This window comes from Macrobrachium rosenbergii, chromosome 17, assembly GCF_040412425.1.
Source record: "Macrobrachium rosenbergii isolate ZJJX-2024 chromosome 17, ASM4041242v1, whole genome shotgun sequence".
In the NCBI taxonomy this organism is placed as follows: Eukaryota; Metazoa; Arthropoda; class Malacostraca; order Decapoda; family Palaemonidae; genus Macrobrachium; species Macrobrachium rosenbergii.
Genome location: NC_089757.1, coordinates 26,209,166 through 26,231,077, shown reverse-complemented (window position 1 = coordinate 26,231,077; position 21,912 = coordinate 26,209,166). Strand labels below are relative to the sequence as shown.

Below are 21,912 nucleotides of genomic sequence, written 5' to 3'. Positions count from 1 at the left end.
ATGGATCACCTGCCTATTGAACAATAAAAACTGAATTGTGTATAATTCGATAAAGATAATGGCAGACACAAAACATTTTAGTTTCGTATATATTTTTGACAAATAGAATTTGGAGATATTCCGGTATATAAAGTGCACATCTAAGATTTTGGTTCGAAATACATTTTTTGTCAATCATGATGACTGGAAATTTCGGAAAAAGTTGACATTGAACAATTCGCTGCAAAATTTATTTCTAACAAACAGAAATATACTAGTAAGATTATATCTCGTAACATGGTAAAACGTATTCATTAATTTCTTACAACCGAACTTCTTTTTTTTTTTTACTCTAGAACCACCTTCTGATGTATGGATGTATGTATGTTTGTATATAATGTATGAATTTGTATGTATATCAGTATTGAGAGTTCATTAATTAGAACTTAGTAGTTTGCTATATTTAATATCTTAAATATATATAAAAGATATATATTGTTACGATCTCGCCTCTCGAGATCGACAGGTTCTTTAAAATAAACAAGCAATTGGGCTGTAATGACTGACGAGAGGTGACAAACAAAGGAGGGAGGAGCAGAACAAAACGAAAAAGTTACCTTAAAATTAATTTATTTACAAAGTTAAGTTAATTACATATTTACAGGCGAGTCAGGTTCAATCTAAAATGAACAAAAACAATACAAATGAATTAATTTCTCAACAGCAGCAAAATACAAAAGTAATTTAAACTTCAAATTAATTAATAAATAAAAATTGAGCAGCAAATTACAATCAAATTAATAATTAAGTAACATGAACCCTCAAGCAATATAAATAATATAATACCAAGGCGGTATAACAAAAATAGCAGCATAAATAACAAATAATAAATTCAAAATGAAGCAGCACAAGGAAACGGTATTGGCGGACGAACTCCATAGAGCCGAGGAAGCAGCCCCAAGCTGCTTGACGGGAACACTGCAGGACAACTAAGACAGAGCCGACACGACAACCATCTCGTCCTCAAGCACAGTGCTGACGTCCTCCTCCAGTACTGACGACCACGACAGAGCCGACACGGCAACCATCTCGCCCTCCCAGAAACGTACTGACGTCCTCCTCTAAACACGACGACCACGACAGAGCCGACACGGCAACCATCTCGTCCTCAACAAACTTTCCGCTGCTCTGCTGCCAGGACCTGACTCGCAGGTACGGATACCTGCAGCTGCTACTCCAACTGGCTCGCTGCTGCCCTGGACCATCGGTCGTTCTGCCCTCCAGAACCTGGCTCGTTGCTGCTACGAACCTGACTGACGAAGTCTGACGCCATCCATCAGACGTCAACTCGCCAGCAAGAAAAACAAACAAAAGCAAAGGAGGCAACAATCCACCAAGGGAACAATCTACAAACGATTGTTCCTAACACCTCCCCACCTAACAAAAAAAAAAAAAATTTACAATAAAATTTTTTTTTTACAAACAAAATACTCTCCCCCGATGCTGCCACACCCCCGCCAGCCAAAACAGAACCAATCCTGTCACGGTCGCCAATGTTATAAACCGAGGTTTTCGGCCCTTAAGAAAAACACAGGATCTTTATAGATGGAAAAACTATTGGGGCTGCTCTGGCTAATCGACAGCTCGCACACACAAAGAAGGAGGAATAACAAAAATACAGGAAATGGTTATAAAAATAGATTTATTAATATTGAACTTAATAATCTTAAAAAAGAAAACCATAACAAAATGAGCCAGGTCCTGGGCTACTAAACAAAAAAATAAAGCAGTATTACTTATATAAAAAAGAAGTACCAGCAGCAGTTCGACTTTGAGGACGTTTCTTTGGGCAGCCGGTGTTTGGGCCCAGACTGGAGCAGCGCACCAACGAAGATGGTTGTTTGTTGGCCGCGGGTGGAGACCCTGTCGGCAGTTTTGGCTCGCGCAGTGGCCCCTGTCCTTTTGTATTTTTGGCGAGACGGCAGCAGGGCGTCGTGATAATACCGCCTGTTGTCGTTAGTTGGTGGACTTCGCTGGAGATGGCTTTTTTTTTTGCATCGACTGCTGGTACTTCTTTTTATATAAAGTAATACTGCTTTATTTTTGTTTCGGGCCGGACCTGTCATTTTGTTATGGTTTTCTTTTAAGATTATTAAGTTTCAATATTAATAAATCTATTTTATAACCATTTCCTGTATTTTTGTTATTCCTCCTTCTTTGTGTGTGCGAGCTGTCGATTGCCAGAGCAGCCCCAATAGTTTTTCCATCTATAAAGATCCTGTGTTTTTCTTAAGGGCCGAAAACTCGGTTTATAACATATATATATATATATATATATATATATATATATATATATATATATATGCATAATATATACATACACACACACACACACACATATATATATATATATATATATATATATATATATATATATATATATATATATATATATATATTATATATATATATATATATATATATGATATGTGTAATCACATAAACACATTTTATATTGATACACACACACACACATAAACATATATATATATATATATATATATATATATATATATATTATATGTGTGTGTGTGTGTAGGATGGAGATAACGAAAACATAACGGTGGTTTTATGGAAGAACTTCACGGGAAAAAGAAGCTTAACTAGTTGCAACAGATGTAGCGATAAAAGTTAAAAGGGCAAACGAACCTTAGAAAAAAGGTGTATGAAAATATTGCAAAAAATATTTGATCATCGAGGGGGCACTCTGAAGAGTTATTGAGTGCAAAGGATACACGACAAGCAGATCTGGATGATGGTGGGGAGGGGGAAATGTAATCTTGAGGGTACTAGTGGCACTTGTTGTCAAGAATGTCAGAGGGGCAAGTGCAAGACTGAAGGAGGCGCCACAGTCTGATGAGATTACATGTGAGATGTTAATGGTACTGATGGTAGCCCATATTAGGCCTACATAATGGTAATTTTTAAAGGATAATTAGTGCTTCAATGCTTATAGGTGAAGAAAGGAGATGAGTGAAGATATTACAGAGAGGCTGCAAACACTGGCGAAGATTTGTGAGAGCTGAAAATGGATGTTAGAAAAGTAAAGCCATGAGGGTAAATACAAACAATGAGTGCTTACATGGCTAATGAAAACCGGGAGCGGTTAATTCTTAAAAGTATCTAAGGGAAATATAACCGATAAAATTAGATGAACCAACAACTGGATGAGGCTAATTCGTAAAGGTACCTACGGTAAATGTGACCGATAAAATTAGGATAAAAAGTGAACCAACTGAATTAATGGAAGTGGTACTGATATAGACTGCGAATGAAAGACATAAAATAGCTGCTAACATAAAATGTTTGTATAGTGCAATCGAAGCAAGAACAGGTGACAGAGCTAAGTATGTAGGTAGGACGATAGGTTATACAGGTTAGTCCAGGCGAAAAACTGCCTCAGAATGTTTCCGGCACACGAAAAGAATAAAGAGGATAGTTTGGTCAGGCAGATGCATAATTTCAAGTCCCTGGAACACTGGGAAGAAAATCGATAAGTGTTCGTTAAATGTTTTTCAAGTTGGAACATATGAGCCATTATAAGTGCGGGGCAAAACTTTGTTTTTCTCTGGACCTAACCAGTGTTAGGGAAAACGAAAACGGCATTTATATATATATATATATATATATATATATATATATATATAATATATAGACAAATTATACATATACACATATAGATGTTGTATACATACAGTACACACACACACACACACACACACACACACACACATATATATATATATATATATATATATATATATATATATATATATATACGTATATATATATGTGTGTGTGTGTATACATAATAGGTTAGCCAAACTGTAAACAAAAATAGGCAATATTAGGGATGATCAGAAAGCTATAGGGAAGTTAGCACCGTTTCGAAGCTCAGACAAAGCTTCCATCAGTCTGCACATTTATAATGCACTTGTCAATGGGGATAGGCTGGTTCTCAGTTGGACGATGACAAGTCTAGGCTACTAGGACGTCAGTGCGGTCCTGAAGCTCAGAGCACGGTATTTTTAACTAGTATAATCGCCAGTGGTTCTGTCGAGATATATACTGTATATATATATATATATATATATATATATATATATATATATATATATATATATATATATATATATATATATATATATATATATATATATATATATATATATATATATACTGTATATATATATATATATGTATATATACATAAATCTGTAATAGCTTCAGTGACCTTCTGAATTTTAGATTTCTTTTTATACGGTTATCACTACAAAATCTAAAAACAAATGAGGAAACTCAACGCCCTAGGCAGGATTCGAACCCGCACCCTATGGGTCAGAATGTTACCTCAACCACCTGCCCACGGAGAAGAATAATAGTCTGTTCCCGCTCATACGTAAATATATAGGCCTATGGCGAATCCAGATGCATTTATTACAGCTAGAACAGGTTCAACCACACCTTCGTAGCACAGCGTTTAATCCAAGACTTATTCTTTAGGTCTGGGTTTAATCACTTATATTTTAAGGTTAACCTCACTTCGGCATATCGAAAGCAGGTTCAAATCCTGTCACCGGTGTCAGAGTTTCTTAGTTGGGTCTTGGACTTGGTAGTGGCGAGCTATTCAAAAAATGTGAAGAGCATGAGAAGTTAACAGCTTATTGTGGCTATTATAAATACATGTAGTGACCATCTGATTCTATACATACCTGTGTGTATATGTATATAATAAATAATATATATATATATATATATATATATATATATATATATATATAAGCATAAAGATGTAGGTCAGCGGCATGAAGCGCTTCCACCCAAGCTCTAAAACTTGATCGTCAAGGCCCGGAGACCAACAGAAAATATATACTACATGATGCAACATCCACACATAATTAGGGTTTATGAGCATCCTTTATTTCATAAGTTATTACATTCTCGTGATGTAAAAGCAACGTGAGGATGTGAAAAAAAAAAAAACTCTTATAGGCTTAAATATAACTTGCTCGGTCCCTTCACCTTCAGCATGTGGCGTCAGCTGTGAGCAAACACACTGTATATTCGTTAACACGTTAATCTTGCCCCTCCCCCCCAAAAACCCCAGTTCATTCCTTAGTAGCCAACTAACCAATCATGAAGGTGCATGATCGATAGGAAGCATCACGATCATGCACCCCCTCCCTCCCCTAAAGCAAACCCCTTCCATCACCCCTACACACAAGGATTGACATGGAGGGAAAGGTGGGAGAGTGCAGGTTCTCAATGGAAGCAGTCCATTTCCTCACAATAATCAACGGGAAACTGTATCCTTATAACATAGTTACATATGAACTTATTTCGCATTGAAAAGGTGAAAGAATTTTAAGGGTGTTCAATCTGCACGCAGTGAAGGAGGAAAAACACATGCATGCTTGCTCCTTTAAAAAAAAAAACAGCTGACGTACCTACGATATGGTTTCCTCTTCTATTTATAAAATTTTATCACTGTCCTTGTATTTACAATACACTCAGGCCTAATTTAAGCCTACACAATTGTTTTCCCCGGCCTTTCCAGCGACGAGTCGCCAGACAAAAGAGAATGTTCCACGTATACCTTTACTCCACCGATTCCAAGTGACAACTGGCTGGCTAGATCGCGGTACTAGGCGAGTTGATGGGGAGGGGGATGGGATGGGGAGGACGGGGAAGGGGAGAAACAAGCGAGGGGAGAGAAGTTTCTCCCACCACCTCCGTGTTTTCCCCACACACACACACGCCGAAGGAAAGCCTCCCCAAAATGCCGGGCAAGGACTTCCAAATTTAGCGTTATGAATGACACGGTGTTTTTAACACCAAACGATGTTTTTAACATCAAACCAGTATTAGTAATGAGCCTTCATCGTGTAAATTTCCCCTGCTGAACTTCTCAGCCGTCTAGTAACATCGATGAACTCGTCATCGAACTTCAAAATTACTGTCTGTTAGTAAGACCTTCATTGGTGCAAAGAATTCCTCATCTGAAGTGGTCATTATTATTGGACCCATGGTTCGTAAATGACCCTCAATCTATCTGTATCGAATAACTGCCAAGTATACTGCTTTAAAGAAAATCAATTCGATTGCAGACCGAGACAATCACATTTGTTGCTCTCGCTGAGAGAGCTGCTTTGTCGACTATGTGCTGGTTACTTAGTGATAGCAGGCCAAGCCGCCTACATTTAAAAAGAATATAAAGTTTGCTTCCTTCATCTCATACGGGAAGATGACAGTATGTCACAGTTGTAACAACAGCATGAGTCTATAGAGATGAATTTAGCTCTCTCTCTCTCTCTCTCTCTCTCTCTCTCTCTCTCTCTCTCTCTCTCATCAGTTATCTCAGCCCTTAATGGTAGACTGAGACTGACTGATCTAGCGTAACTATTACAAATGGCACGGAAGTCGAAAGGATATGAAATTTAATCAATGAAAGGTAATAGGCTACAAGTAATACCCACACATTCCAAACGTTTTTAAAACGATTTTGTGTTAAAAGCCATGAAATTTACAGGACTGAAAGAGAGAAGCATCTCCTTAACCGAAAAATTATGCCACTTAGACTCGGAAACAGTTTTCCTCAAAATTCTTGGACAGGGGACGCGTTCTATTTCCATCCCGGCTCTTGGAAAGGAAGTACCTCTCATATTTCCATGGACGAATAATTAATTTAATCCATAAAATACAACATTAATAACTCGATCGTTCAATTTTCACAGAATGGTCTCTGGTTATGACTGACATGATATTAACAAAGCCACATTTAACAAGAATAACTCGAAACTAGCAACGATCGACCTTATTCCTGTTCTTGCATAAGGGAGCCACATAAGTAGAGTATTACCTGGTAACAAAGCCCTAGACCTATTTAAGAGTTTAAAAAACTTTATAATTTTTGTGTGTTTTCTTCTTTAGTTAACTGCTCTTCAGCCGGCCCAAATATAAAACTTAACTCGCCGATCTCATCCCAAGCTAACATTTCGTGCAGCAAGGCAAGAATGGAATGCAGGTTAGTACCATTAACTGAAAGCAACTTGTTAAATGACTACTGTTTGCAATGTCTGGGACACGTGCTCCAATTCCTCCGTCAATGTCAGATTGTAAGACTTCCGTTAAGTGCTACAAAGCATTCCTGTCACTGACGACATTACGGGAAATATTTAATAGGTAAGCGCTGATAATTCTTTTCCTTGAACGCATCTAATAACGAAGAATAGTGTGCAAGTGTGCACTTTTAAATTTGTCGAACTGCACGGATGTTTTTGAAGACAGAAAAGAACTTATAATAAAAACTACACCTCTGACTTCTTTGTATGTTTGTACCCATGGACTTACTTGACCACCCTGTGATAATCGTGTTATCGTGGTGGCTTCATGATCTTACTCGTCTTTCCCGTTAATTTTATGTTAGACATATATGAGCAACTTTACCATTAATCAAAATATTTCATAATGAGAAGAATACGGCAAAACGTTAAGACTGCTAACACCGATCACAAGAGCGAATGATATTAAGAACAGCATAAACTATCTACTGTTATGGTGAGTTTATCCTTAATGAAATACTGCTTGAAGCAAAATATGGCAGTGCGGATTTTATAGAAATTGTGAGATTTTTTAAGGTTTCCATATAATAATGTTCAAGAACTTTTATTGATGTATAAGCCAGGGAATTCAGAATCATTAAAATAAATCTGTCTTTAAAAGCTTCAGAAAAAAATTAATGTAAAACGTGATGAAATTAACGGGATACACGGAAAGAGTTAAAGTTTAAAAAGCGCTAACGAGCCCCTCTTGTAGTTCTGGTGAGCACCGCACGTTGTTTGAGTGGCGCTGTCCACGTGTTGCCAAGCGACGGACGGGAAGCTAATCTTTGCCAATATCACCAAATGTAAAAAATTGCGCCCCTCCGCTTATTGCAATTTACATTGGAAAATATCACAGCCAGATTATTTGAAATACAAAGTATCATTTGAAATTAATTTTTTCAGAATTAATCTGAATAGAATTTGATGTGAAATAATATTGTGAAGCTATATTGACCATAAAAATTATGCAGATGAACAGCCATTCATTTTTTCCGTGAATAATCTTTTTTCATCTCAATTTATTTGGTCACAGGGGACAAACATATTAAATTCCCTGCAGTAAATACATAAGCTTTATCATAATTACAATTATTAGAGACGTCATCACTATAATAAATCTCATATCAAAAGCAAACGTCACCACTACCTCCATCATCACAACGGAATATAATGAAAACGAAGCGCTGATACCTTCATCATACTTATCATTATCACCGCAGAATTATACAGCAGAGGATGTTCCCATAAGACCAGTAGGAAAAAAATAAACCTGCTTCTCTTAGAGAATCCCTTAGATATCATGAAGCCACTCCGTTACCTCACCCGGCGATCGATTTCCCGACCGGGATCGATCGATTCATTGAATAGATGATGAGCCTTTGGAAAAGATTGAGTCTGGCACTGGAACGCTGCGTTAATTCAGCGCCTCAGGAAAAATTAAGCAAAACCAAGGTGTAAAAAATTAGATGAAGTCATTCTATCACTTATCTATTCAGTCATCCTAAGCAGTACTGATTAAGCCCTGAAACGAATTTATAAATTCTAATATGGTTACTATTCATTGGTTAACGTAACTAATTTTCTTGTGTAATTGTTTTCTGTTATGAGTTTTTAAAATTATAATTTCTATCTCTCTCCTTTTCTAACACACACACACACACACACACACACACACACACATATATATATATATATATATATATATATATATATATATATATATATATATATATATATATTATATATATATATATATATATATATTAGTATATATATACTGATATGTGTAGTATATATGTTTACATATACTAATATAATATATATATATATATATAAACTGATATATATTTTGATATATGCATTATATATATATATATTTTTTAACACCTTTTTTTTTACCTTTGCACAATGGAAGAATTTTTCTTTCAGCTATTTCTCTTTCTTACATCCAATGCTAAATTCTTTAATATCTTTTGTTATTCTACTGATAAATTTCTTTGCCTTCCTATCTGAAACCGAAAAACGGCAGCTTCTTCTATGTATTGGTTACCAATGCATACTTGAACTTAGAATGCATAGTATGACATTTCGGTTACAAAAAACAGAAATTGAATGTCACCATTGTTCGTTTATTAATATTTCTTATCTTTCGATTCCTTTTGTTTTATTGTAGACTGCAGACATGATTAACTCCTTTTGTTTTATTGCAGACTGCAGGCATGATTAACGCCTTTTGTTTTATTGCAGACTGCAGACATGATTAACGCCTTTTGTTTTATTGCAGACTGCAGACATGATTAACACCCATCTTACAAAAATTCCTTATACACTACCATTCTGCCACACAAATCATTAACCGTCCACAAAATACGTATTTATTTATCTTATTATAAACTTTCTCTGGCCCAATACATGCTGCAAACCGACCTTTCCCCTTGCATTTCAATCTTCTCTCTAAACTGTTTGAAGCCTATATAAAACGTTACTCTTTCTCCTTGTCTGTTATAGAAATATAATTCAGTACAGCCTTGTGCCACTTGCTTGGCCTGAATGAAACTGCAGTACAGTAAGTCAGATGCTGTGAACTACAATAAGTCAGATGCTATGAACTACAGAAGAACATGGAAATAAATCAACAGTCTTGCTTAACCTAGTCTAACTAAGCCTGAGAAAGGGAAAAATTTTAAATTTAGCATAATCTACCAGGCCGGAGAAGCGAGAAAAAATTAACAGTCTGGGTTAATCTAGCCTTAGCAGGACTGAGAAGTAGAAATAAATTAAGTCTATAGCTTAATCTAACCTAAGCAGAACGGAGAAGTAGTAATAAATTAAGTCTAGCTTAATCTAGCCTTAGCAGGGCGGAGAAGTAGAAACAAATTAAGCCTAGCTTAATCTAGCCTTAGCAGGACGGAGAAGTAGAAATAAATTAATTCTAGCTTAATCTAGCCTAACCATGTACGGTAATTGGTAAATTATCAAGCCTCACTTTCTCTAAATTGGAAGTAGCTATAGATATGGGCTAATAAATAGCTTTTACTCGCAATAGCTACAGGACTAACAACCTATTACCATATTTCACTCAGCCCTAAGGACATAATCAAGGAAGCCAAAAATGGAGAGAAAATTGTGGTTGATGCCGAGTAAAGATATTGACTCTCTTCTTATAGGATCGAGTTTTACACGTCAGGAAAACGCAAACAGAAAGAGAATTCTGAAGCTTGAAGCAGACAAATGAAAAACGGTCATGGAAGCGTACCATGCAATACAGTAATTCATATGTCTACAAAGATTGTGAATGTATGGTTAGATTCGTTGCTTTTATGTATGGTACAGTACAGTACAGTACAGTACAATAGGTTGCACTCCGTTTAGGAATGATTTTTAAAATTCATAATGGATAAAATAATCTCAGATCTAATATCAGTAAATTGTTGAAGATCACAACAAAAAGAACACCCTGACTTCAGTCTCACTTACCCTCAGGTTGTTTAGTCCTGGGCTTACCCTTGGGTTTCGGCCTGATGACCCTGGGTTCCGGTTTCGGCAAGGGAGGGGCTGGCCTAATCTTCCATCTCCTAGGAGGAGCAGACGCTGCAGCACCTTCGTCGGCGCCTCCGGAATTCCCTGCTCCCCCATCATGAAGGCTCTGTTGCGAACCCCTGAATGATGAATTGCTTCCATTACGAGGCAACGGATGCACTTTCGGCGAAAACTTCGTAGCTGGTCTTTTCCTGTCCTTCATTGCAACATGTCCTCAAGGGTCCTGCCTTCGCCCCCGAAGGCCAGCAGGCCCATCGAATGCTGGACAGAGGGCTCTCTCTCTCTCTCTCTCTCTCTCTCTCTCTCTCTCTCTCTCTCTCTCTCTCTCTCTCTCTCTTCACAATGCTGATCTCCTCTACTTTTATGTAATTAGTATCTCTACCTTGAATCAGTTTTAATATTATTCACAGCACGTTTTACAAGACTCCAGAGGAAAAATACGCTCACTTCACTGGAACTACAATTTACACTCAATTAAAATTATATAATTTTTCTAATCGCAACTGAAAAACATTAAAATTTTTTGTAAACGAACTTCAGGAGTTTTTCCAGCTCTCCTTCCAAAGAAATCCTTCAAAACTGTATTGTACCAGGAAGCTAGATTGGCATCTTAACCACTGAATTATCACCAAACAAAAAATTCAACTATTAACGAGAGAAAATTATAAAAAGAAAAAATTACACTCGAATACAATAACAGACATACTCTAAACATGTGTTCTTAATGTGGTTACATTTGTAGGAGTACACACAAAAATATACTTCTATGTCTGTAAACTGAATTTTCAGAACTGAAAAAATTGTCCCAGATCAACTGCAAATTTTTAAATAGATTCTTAAATAGATTTCTATATCTGTTCCATGCCGCTTAGGCTATATCCGTCGACACTATAACCGATAAAACTGCCTCAAGCCTGAATTAAAAAGCACTATAACGCAAAACAATACATCATAAAAGAAAAAAAATATAAGCTATAACGTAATGTTTCATACACAGCACCGTATGAAAAATAACACTGTAACATTTTCGTGCACTGTTTCAAAGTACCACAACGCTGAACAATACCACATCATTAAAAGAAATTGGAAACGTACACTATAACGCTGTGCTTTCTGTATCGTTTGAAACACAATATACTACAACTTTTGGGATACCATTTGGAAAAACACGCGCTACAGAACTATCATATGCCTTTCAAAACATTTGTAACACCATACAATGCACTGTCACTGATAGGGTAAAAAAAATTCTACACTGTAGTGCATTTCATGAAACATCACTGATACTGATTAGAAATACATCGCTAAGTATCAAGTACCAATCGAAAATAATTAAATATTATAACGCATTGCTTCATGAACAGGTTGAAAGAACACACACTGCTTGCCATGTAACTAATGGGTCAAGAACAAACACAATCAGAGAACCATAATGATAGTATGACAATCACGGCAAACCGGTCTCTTACGCCGGCACAGCTTCCTCTTCACACAGCCCCCCCGTGTTTATTTTTATCACTCCATCAAAAAGCGCTTTCCAGAGAGAGATTAACCAAAATAATTAAACGACTGACAACACAGTATCAAAGAGACCAAGAGGCTTAAACACAGAGGCCACAATACAGTCTGATGTGACGATTCTCGGATTTTCGTGAATACAGCGTTTCTTCTCACCGACGACCCAGATCAAGTACTGGAGGGAGACTGCTGGAATCCCGACGTGTGATCTTTTACTGACATTTACATTGAAAAACAAAAAAAAAACAAAAAAACACTTGCTTCCGTCTACTCGGAGGAGTTACTGGGTTCAATGACTGGAGTCTGTATTGTTCCCATGACAGCTAAAAGTGGTGTCTAAGTGCAGTGTCGGATATCATTTCTTATAGTTTTCCTATAAGAATGAAACATGATAACGATTTTTTTATACAAAATATACCAATTCATCTGTAAAAAAAATCTTTTGAATAGTTGAAATAAGGGTACAGACCATACTGAAATGAATAATAAATAAATAATGGCCTAGTCTGTAGCTGCTTCTTCATCAATTATTTAGAACATAACACAAGACTCTCTCTTTCTATGTACAGAATACACAGTTCACTCGAGAAAGTGACTTGAATTTTGTATAATTTAACTTTCAAGGCTATCAGCATCGTTCAGAAATATAACGTCAGTATCTGTAACACAAAACTGTTGACATTTCAATGACTTGGGCCCGATATGCCATGAGTGTTGAATTATGGATATCGAGAGGAGTCTCTCACACCTAAGTTTCAAAATAATTCTTTTATTACTTAGTGTAGCTTCGGAATTCATATTTGAATGACACATTAGGCATATTATAGGTCTATGCCAAAGGTACTGAATTTCCTAGCAAATTACAGCCATGCTAGTCAGTTATTATCGTTTTTAAATTCAGCACATTTTCCCTCACAGCCTGTTAATAAAGAAACGTTTCATCATTTACTACTCGATATAAGCAGACACACAGAATCCCGAAGCTTTAATTTCCTTTAAAGTGCTCATCTATATTTTAATTAACCACATTTCTGCTTCTTACTACTGTGCCCACTCTCGACCCATTGCAAAAGAGGACCATGATTTGCATTTAGTATATCATCTATTATACTCACAGGGTTAGCTTTCTGAAGGCAACGCTATACTCAAGCTATGTTCTTTCACAATTTGAAGTTATTACCCGATTTCTTTGTCCGACTCTCAGTTTGTTTATGAATAAACTAATCCCAGTTAAGCTGATACAAGATTGATGATTTGATTTTAATTATCGAGCAGCCTGCCCAAGTTCAAATGATAATGAAAGAGGTGACATTTTTTGCCCAACTGATCATGTCCACTTCTAAAGATTTTGAACTAATCTGTTAGTCTCACTTTGTCTTAAGACTCCGATAGGCTGTATATGTGTTCTTTTAATTGCAGCACTATAGTTATTAAACATTATAGTCCATGAAGATAGGAAAAAATTAATTGTATCTTATCCTGTGTACGAGTCCTCTATATCCCTTTGTTTTTGGTGAAAATAAAAGTTTTTCATTACCTTTTTCCCTGATCTCTCTTAGTGTTACTGAGGTATTTTCAAGGCCAAGTGTTGCAACTACTCATTTTCCTCCGACGACAGTTACAAATTGGACGGTAAACATTCTCTGTTCTCTGAAACCATCAACGTCATGACACATCACTTGGTGTTCTTAAGCTTCATGAGCATGAGAACGGGCGAGAAATACGTACAATACTTTCTCCAGTTATTCTTATTGCCATCTAAGATTCCATCTAAAACAAAGATCATGACTGCAGAGATTCCATCCATTGAAAATAGCTGTAATACCAAATGTCTAATTCCTGTCTTTTTTCTAATTTAGTAATCAGTTAGATAATACGATTTTTAACTTGTGTGCGTTGCTTAAAGTTCAAAATAAAGCAAGTTGTTTGTATAGATGAATCTCATGGGTATAAGAACTTAAGACAAATTCCATTTCCTTCCTACTCTAGCAGAATATTTTGGACTCTAACGAACACACCCAAAGTTTAATGTGTTATTTACCTCTCTCAGAATGAGAGTCATAGCTCAGCTAGGTAAAGCTTTTACATATTTATGTCTTCGAGTTCAAACGGGATGGGTAATGTCGGATCAATAGCGTGAACAGACCGCAAAGAATTTTGAAGTCCGAATCTAATGAAGAGTCTCACAATTCAATATAAAATCTTTGAAGTTAGATCGTTACAGAGACTCGTCCTACGATCATTTTATTACCGAGTTTATGACATACTTTAAATCATTTTCTTTCTGCATAAAAGAAAGGTTGAGTCCTTAAATTTATGGATGATTGCGGTCATGTTTTTACAGATGCAAGGTAAGGATTGTTCAAAAATATTGTAATCTGAAAAAGCCGATTTACTGCGAGTAATGAGTAAATTGCTTTCGAGATCTTGTGTACAAGAAATGTTGTCCAGTTACTGAAAATGGAATCAAAATTAATTATAACTCCCGTTCCTAAGAGAACACCACTTATCCCAAAATAATGAAAAACCATGATAATAATGAGGCATATGTTCATTTCCTTTTCATTGGCGTGAAAATGTAAATACCGAACGCTAATGACTGTTTACTGTACCTTAAATGATATTACACTTCTCTCAATGCCTCACGGAGAAAAATACCGGTTTGATTTGCCTCGTGATCTATGAATTATTATCTTGCTCTGCATAAAGGTTAATTATAAATATTCCTACAGCTTGTCGTATCGAATATTTTTATATTAGTTTATGTGCTTCTTCGTTTTCTCTCTTACGTTTGTTTCATTTTCTTCAGAGCTTTGTACAGTATACTATTTTATTTGAAGCAGACTCTGTAATCTCCAAAAGTAGCCTAATACTGATAGATATATAATGGAATATATATTCACACACACACACACATATACTTATATATATATATATATATATATATATATATATATATATATATATATATATATATATACACACATATATATGTGTGTGAGCATGTGTGTGTGTGCGCGCGCGCGCGTATAAAAAGAAAGATGATCATAAGGATTTAAAGATGAACTACGGTATAAAGGGAGAAGGTTAAAATTAGTGAAGATATAACCCGTATTGCATTTCACTTGAACTATAAAGCCATCATGGAAAAGGTTATTCCAGCATGGAAAAAAACACCACAGAATACTGCAACTAATCTGAACCATAATGTTACCAACCTTACAAAAATCAATGTCTAAACACGAAAAGGCAAAATTGCTCTCTCTGGACCATCAGGGATGGAATATGTTATAGTTGCTCCACCACGAAGAGACCTCTCTGGCCTGGCGTTTAAAGATCTGCCCTTTTGCCAATTTTACAAAACAACAACTTGACACGTTTTACAAAACAACAACTTGACACGTGTGTGACGGAACTTTGAATGTCTTGAGACAAACCTATGGATATAATTATAAGATTAAAGGGGTTATTCTTCATTTCCAGGTATTTTAATCTCCTTCCTGTTCTGCCCTGCTTAGGTTTTGTCTTCAGTTCATTTCTTCCCCACAATCTATGAACGATAACATACATTTTCGTCTAGACGAGAAACATCATACAGTATTTACATCTAAGTAACTGCAGGGGTAAGCTGTTTGTATAATGAATTGGCGCTCTCTCTAAGATCCTGTGCTGGCACAATGCCACCTCAGTCTAACAACAACAACAACAACAACTAAATCTCACAGCTTTTTTTATTTTATCATATGTCCGTATCGCTACTTAGCCGATTATATTGTGTAATTATTCCCGCTTAACTATTTTGTCATTACTTATAGATGTACATTCATCATTATTCTAAAATTAGATACTCAAAAGTAGTTAATTAATGCTATAGAAATATGAGAGAGACCTGTTTGTATCGATTGCTTATTTTCTCACTCGTCCAACTTACTCTATGTTCTGCTTTACTTCATATTTCCTTGCTTGCCAATTTATTCTTTACGTATGATATTGAGAAATCAAGATCTCTGTAGAAAGAGGAAATGCCTCCAAACATACCGAGACAGTCTTAAGCTGCTTATCCGTGGATATAAACGCACGCGGAGCTGTTTGAAGTATTGGCAACAGCACCAAAATGAGTGGCATGTTGATAGAAAATCTGGTTTCGCTTCTTGTTATTGCATAAAAAAAACTTCATCAATCGTGAACCTATGTAACTGACCTAGAATTCTGCGTAACGAAAAAGATATTTGATATCTGTAATGGGAGGAATGGTTTTATCTCTTTCTGTTATTGTTATAGACTTGGCAGATATGCGGAGATTACACACACGTGGGGAGGACCCAAGCAGTCACACCGGTTATAGTAAGATTTTTACAGATATTTACTGCATCACATTTAGTACATCGCACTTTTTGAGTTTTGATGACGATAATAATAATAAAATAATAATAATCATTATCATCATAATAAAAATATTATTATTATTATTATTATTATTATTATTATTATTATTATTATCATCATCATCATAGCAATATTAGTATTAGCATTAACCACGAAAACAGAACTAATGAAAATAAAAGAACTGACAAGCTCTTGGAATGGGATTTAGTATAAATATACCCAGCATCCTCAGAGACAAGTGGAAGTGTGTCACACAAGTATACGAGCGCAGATACTGTACAAGACGGGAAAAAAATGTTTACAAACTAGACTTCTCACGGCTGACCCAAAATTGGGATCTAGTGCGCAGGTAGAGGTCGTGACGTCACGCTGTCACCTCACGGTCCTTGACCAACTTTGACTAGTCAGTCTGTTTACAAAGACAGTGTGTAGACATAGCTTCCGTATATCCGATATCGATATTGTCCGTAATAGCGGCATTATGTTTTTCTCTTTCTTGCTGCAATTGTGACCAATATTCCCAACTCTTGTGCAGTACACGGGTACTTTGAAAATAGAAAAAAAAAAAAGGATCTAATTCTTCATGAGTTTCCTACGGACGACGACGTAGCTTCGCAAAAATATGGAGTTATGATAAAAGCGCAGACTTTTTATATGAACCTACATCAAGAGTGCAATGTGTAAAGATCAGAGGCCTTGCGCCCTCTTGGAAACAACTTACCCGTTATAATTTCGACACCGATATAACTGAAATTCTCCTTTTTGAATGGGTTATTAAGATAGGGAGAGCTGGATTTCCTGTGTTTGGTATGGTTAGTAACTTGGGACCAACAAATATAAGGTTATGGAATTCGATAAGCACTGGCACAGATAATCCATCATAATATGTCAATCCTGCGGATAACTGCTGGGAAATACATGTATTTGCCGATGCTCCTCACTTGATAAAACTCATCAGAAACACTTTCTTGGACCATGGATCTGTGTTTTAGGATAGCAGGATTGGTCGCAATGAGTCATTTAGGGAACTAATTATGAAAAGTAAGAGTGATCTAATGAGAACTCATAAACTATCTGAAAAGCATAGAAGTGTTACAGGTAAGGAACGTATGACTGAAAATTAGCGGTACAGTTACTCAAAGAGACCACAAAAATCTCAAACACTAGAGAAAAAGGTCTGATTCTGAAGGCTGAAGAAACTTCTCTTCAGAAAGAGTTAAGCTTATCGGCAATATTGTTTTGTTTGCCAATGGAAGAATTACAAAACTACAAAGAAGATGAAGAAGAAAGACTAGAAGATGCAGTGGAAGAAGAAAGCTTGCAATACGTGGGTGGTTTTATAGCCCACAAGTTTCCAGAGTACGACTTTCTAGGAACTAAAGCAACAGAAGATGGCAGATGGATTGGCACTACAAGTAGAACAAGTGAGAAGCTAATGAAGCCTCGACCCGAATTTTTGGAGTATTTAAAATCAATGGAAAAGATGTTTATTTGTTATCATGGGGAAAAATACCTAAAATTAGGAAAAGGAACGAGTAACGAGTTGAATGATGTGATAGGCAAGTCTATTCCATTACCTTCCGTTGTGATCAAATTTTTTTGTTGGTTACCGCACATTTTTCAGGATCCGCAGATTAAACAGGGACATTAGCTTCTCAAAAAAGAATGGCAAACAAAATGAAAACGTTGGTAACATAATTGTTCACCTTATGTATATATGTATTTGAGAATGCGAGTTGTATATGATAGTAACCAAGTAAAAAAAATGCGCCGAAGTTTCTTCAGCGCAATCGAGTTTTCGTTACAGCGTATGATGCTGTATGAGCCGCGGCCCATGAAACTTTCAGCCACGGCCCAGTGGTGACCTGTCCTATAGTCTTGCCAGACGCACGATCATGGTTAACTTTAACCTTAAATAAAATAAAAACTACTGAGGCTAGAGGGCTGCAATTTTGTATTTTTGATGATTGAAGGGTAGATGATCAACATATAAGATCTGAGGGCGGACAGAAAAAGTGCTGACAAAAAAGTGCAGACGGACAGACAAAGCCATCTCAATAGTTTTCTTTTACAGAAAACTAAAAGGGTAAGTTTTTCGTCTTTAAACTCTTGTTTTAATTACAGTACGTGCATGAATATACGCATAAAAATTAATACTTTCATAAAAGAACGAATCATAATTTCTAATATCAAAAAGAGACAACGAGGAAACAAGAGAAAAGTTTCTCCTATTTGCATAGAGCTTGGGCAGAGGAGAATGCCAGTGACCGCGTGACGTCAAGCGTCTTAACCCCGATCCCCTCATCACCCATAATCCTCCACGTGAGAGGACCTTGTATTCATTCTCTAGACCTTGATAATGACGGCCACACGAGAATGATCTCAGTGGCCACGGCATAATTCATTCTGTAGGTTAGTACTAGGTTGCTGTTTATTCTTATGTCATTCGCTCCATTAACTCAGAGGATACGTGATGTGAGTCAACGGAAAGGCTTGCCTTCAAGCAAAGCAAATAAATCACGAACGTAATCTATTGTTTTGCTGACCTCTACAATGTAAAATGTAACAGGATGAAGGGAAAAATTCCTTTGGTAAATATTATGGATGTGAGCATACAAAAGGAACAGGAGAGAATATGAAGAATATTTTTACTATTTTGCTCACCTGACAACGCTTTATGCCAGCCACAGAAAGCAACGTTAAGAAAAGTCTTGAATTATCACATACACTGTGAATGAAAACCGTATTTTTGAAAGGCTTTCATGTCTCTCTTCTTCTATATATATATACAGTATATATATATATATATATATATATATATATATATATATATATATATATATATATATATATATATATATATATATGAGCCTAGATAGCTCAGTCAGTAGAAGCAGCAACCTCAGACTTCATAGAGGTCTGTAAAAGCGGGTTCAATCCCATGAGCCGACCGGTCAGAGAAGGCGGACACTTTACTATCCGTGTAGGATAGGTCTGCTGAAAGCAAATGGGTGTTACAGACTATACACATAAAACAAAGCCACTCAACATCTAAAAACATAACAGACACCTCCACACGTCTCGAACTGTCGACCTAACCGCCCAGTTCTCCTTGCTGGGGAGAAAGGAGCTGGGATATGGTACAATACATGTATACATTCGTTACCGGGGTCTAAGCGATGTCAGGCAGGGCAGCCGATCGAGGTACGGCCTACCCCACCGCCAAATCAAAGTCCTTCAAAGGCATCAAACTTACCCCAAATAAAAATGGGAAAAAAGCACGTTAAAACAGAAGAAGATATATATATTAATATATATATATATAATATATATATATATATATATATATATATAGACAAAAATGTTCAAAATGGAGCTTCAAATATATTCGCCAAATCAGATTCATAAGTAAGAATTCTATAGGCGGAGAAAATCTGATGAAAATGGCCTAAGGTTAAAGATATTTAGTGAAAAGGTTTGTTAAGAAAAAGGAGTATAAATCAGTAAGATGTATAATAATGAAATCAAGTGCATAGAAATGGAAAAACGAAAGATTGTTTGAAATGTATTTCCACGACAAAGACAAACTCATGTGCAGGTATATAAAAGAATTAATTATTAAAGGGCTAAAGTAAAAGCAAACAGTGTGGGATATGATGAAAATTGATGGGTGAATTTCAAAATGTACTTTGAATTTAAAAAGTTATGTTGATACGGAAGTGAATGTGTTGGAAGTGTTGGCTGGATCGTGTCAAAGAGGTGTTGGTGTGGCAGGGCCATTGTATCCCCGATAGTGCATTCAAAGCTGAAGCACATTGTTTCGGGTGTAGGGTGGAGGGTCGGGGGCGTAGACTCGATAGACTGTTGATAAACCATCTGAGAAGCAACTGATGATATGGAGGTTATCTACATAAGGGGATCGTGGCTAACTTAGTAGTTTTGTGTGAGTGCATAAACAATTTTATTGTTGCAGATTTTTACACTACATATGATAAAGTTCAAAACAATATACAAACAACGGGCACTAGCATTTTTCAGAGATAGCTATAAAGATAACCTGCTCAAGGTCACCAAATTCAAGATCAATGCGAGTTATCAGTATTATTATTATTATTATTAAAATAGTTTAACCAGACCACTAAGCTGACTATCAATCAGCCCTCATACGGCTGGCCCGGAGGATTAGGATGAAATGACAAGTCTAGGCTAGAAGCCTAGCAATGGGACCTAATAGGTCACTCGCCAATGATGAATGAACGAAAATGAAAGTGAAATTAAAAGCTGTAAAAAGGCATACGCTTTCATACTGGAACACACTCACACAATAAATACATTTATACTCATGCTTCCAAATATACTCACTAAAAAGGTATATTAAAATTCAAAATAAATTAAGTAAAATCATAACATTTACTTGTTTTAAAATTCATTATACTGATTGATTTTTTATATTTTATCAATTAACCCGCAGCTTCTCATGAACATTAAAATGGGTACTATTGAGAATGTTGAAGATTCCGACACAATTTCTTTTATTGGCCTATTTCCAAAATTTGATAATCGCTGCAGGTTATATTTTGGACATTTACACAGTACATGCTTAACTGTTATCAACACATTGCAATCTGGGCATTTAGATCCGTCGGTGTATATTGCATAATGTGGACCTTTTCGGATTATAGGTTTCTGTTTGCCGACTGGTTTCTCTCTCTCTCTCTCTCTCTCTCTCTCTCTCTCTCTCTCTCTCTCTCTGTCTCTCTCTCTAGAGCCAAGCCTTTGAATTCTCTAACTTCTCCCAGTTTTTTCCGATTCCTAAAGCTGTCCATTTTTAAAGAGGTGAGAGTATCCATTCCTTAAGGAAATGAACAAATGCATGATTAAATTTAGACTATCAAGCTGAGTTCTGGGGCACTTTCAGCCATTTGGCGATTAAGACAGTGAAAAGAAAGTCGGAATGATTGGAGATCCAGAAAATAAATGAGAGGAAGTGCAAATACATTAAGGGTCTAAAGATGACACTGGGAAAAAACGCCACAGTTGCACTAAGAAGTATTTTAGTTAGATGTTGGACAACCAGATGGGAGAAAAGCTCGGGTAGGGAGGTCAAGTAAAAGACCAAAAAGTGGGAACCGCTAGGGACCGAAGGGACACTGCACATACCCTTGGGTAAAAAACTAATTTCCAGTTTATACTGTTTATACTGTCACATATCAAAAGGAATTCTTTTACCTTCCAAGTCAAGTCTCAAGTAATAATAAATTGGGAACATTAATTTATGCATTTTAACACATACAGACATATATATATGTGTGTATGTATATATATA

At 36.2% G+C, this 21,912-nt stretch overlaps 1 protein-coding gene across 4 annotated transcripts in view; it reads right to left on the bottom strand.

The window, feature by feature from the left end:
* LOC136847803 (capping protein inhibiting regulator of actin dynamics-like) overlaps positions 1 to 21,912 on the bottom strand; it is a 346,484-nt gene that overhangs the window by 297,572 nt on the left and 27,000 nt on the right. For 3 of the 4 annotated variants that reach the window (XM_067119714.1, XM_067119716.1, XM_067119721.1), the window contains exon 1: positions 5,487 to 5,664. The exons of the other annotated variant lie outside the window; for it this stretch is intronic. The gene's annotated coding sequence lies outside the window, so the exon portion shown is untranslated. Of the gene's footprint in view, positions 1 to 5,486; positions 5,665 to 21,912 lie in introns of those variants that run through there. 4 annotated transcript variants of the gene reach the window in all.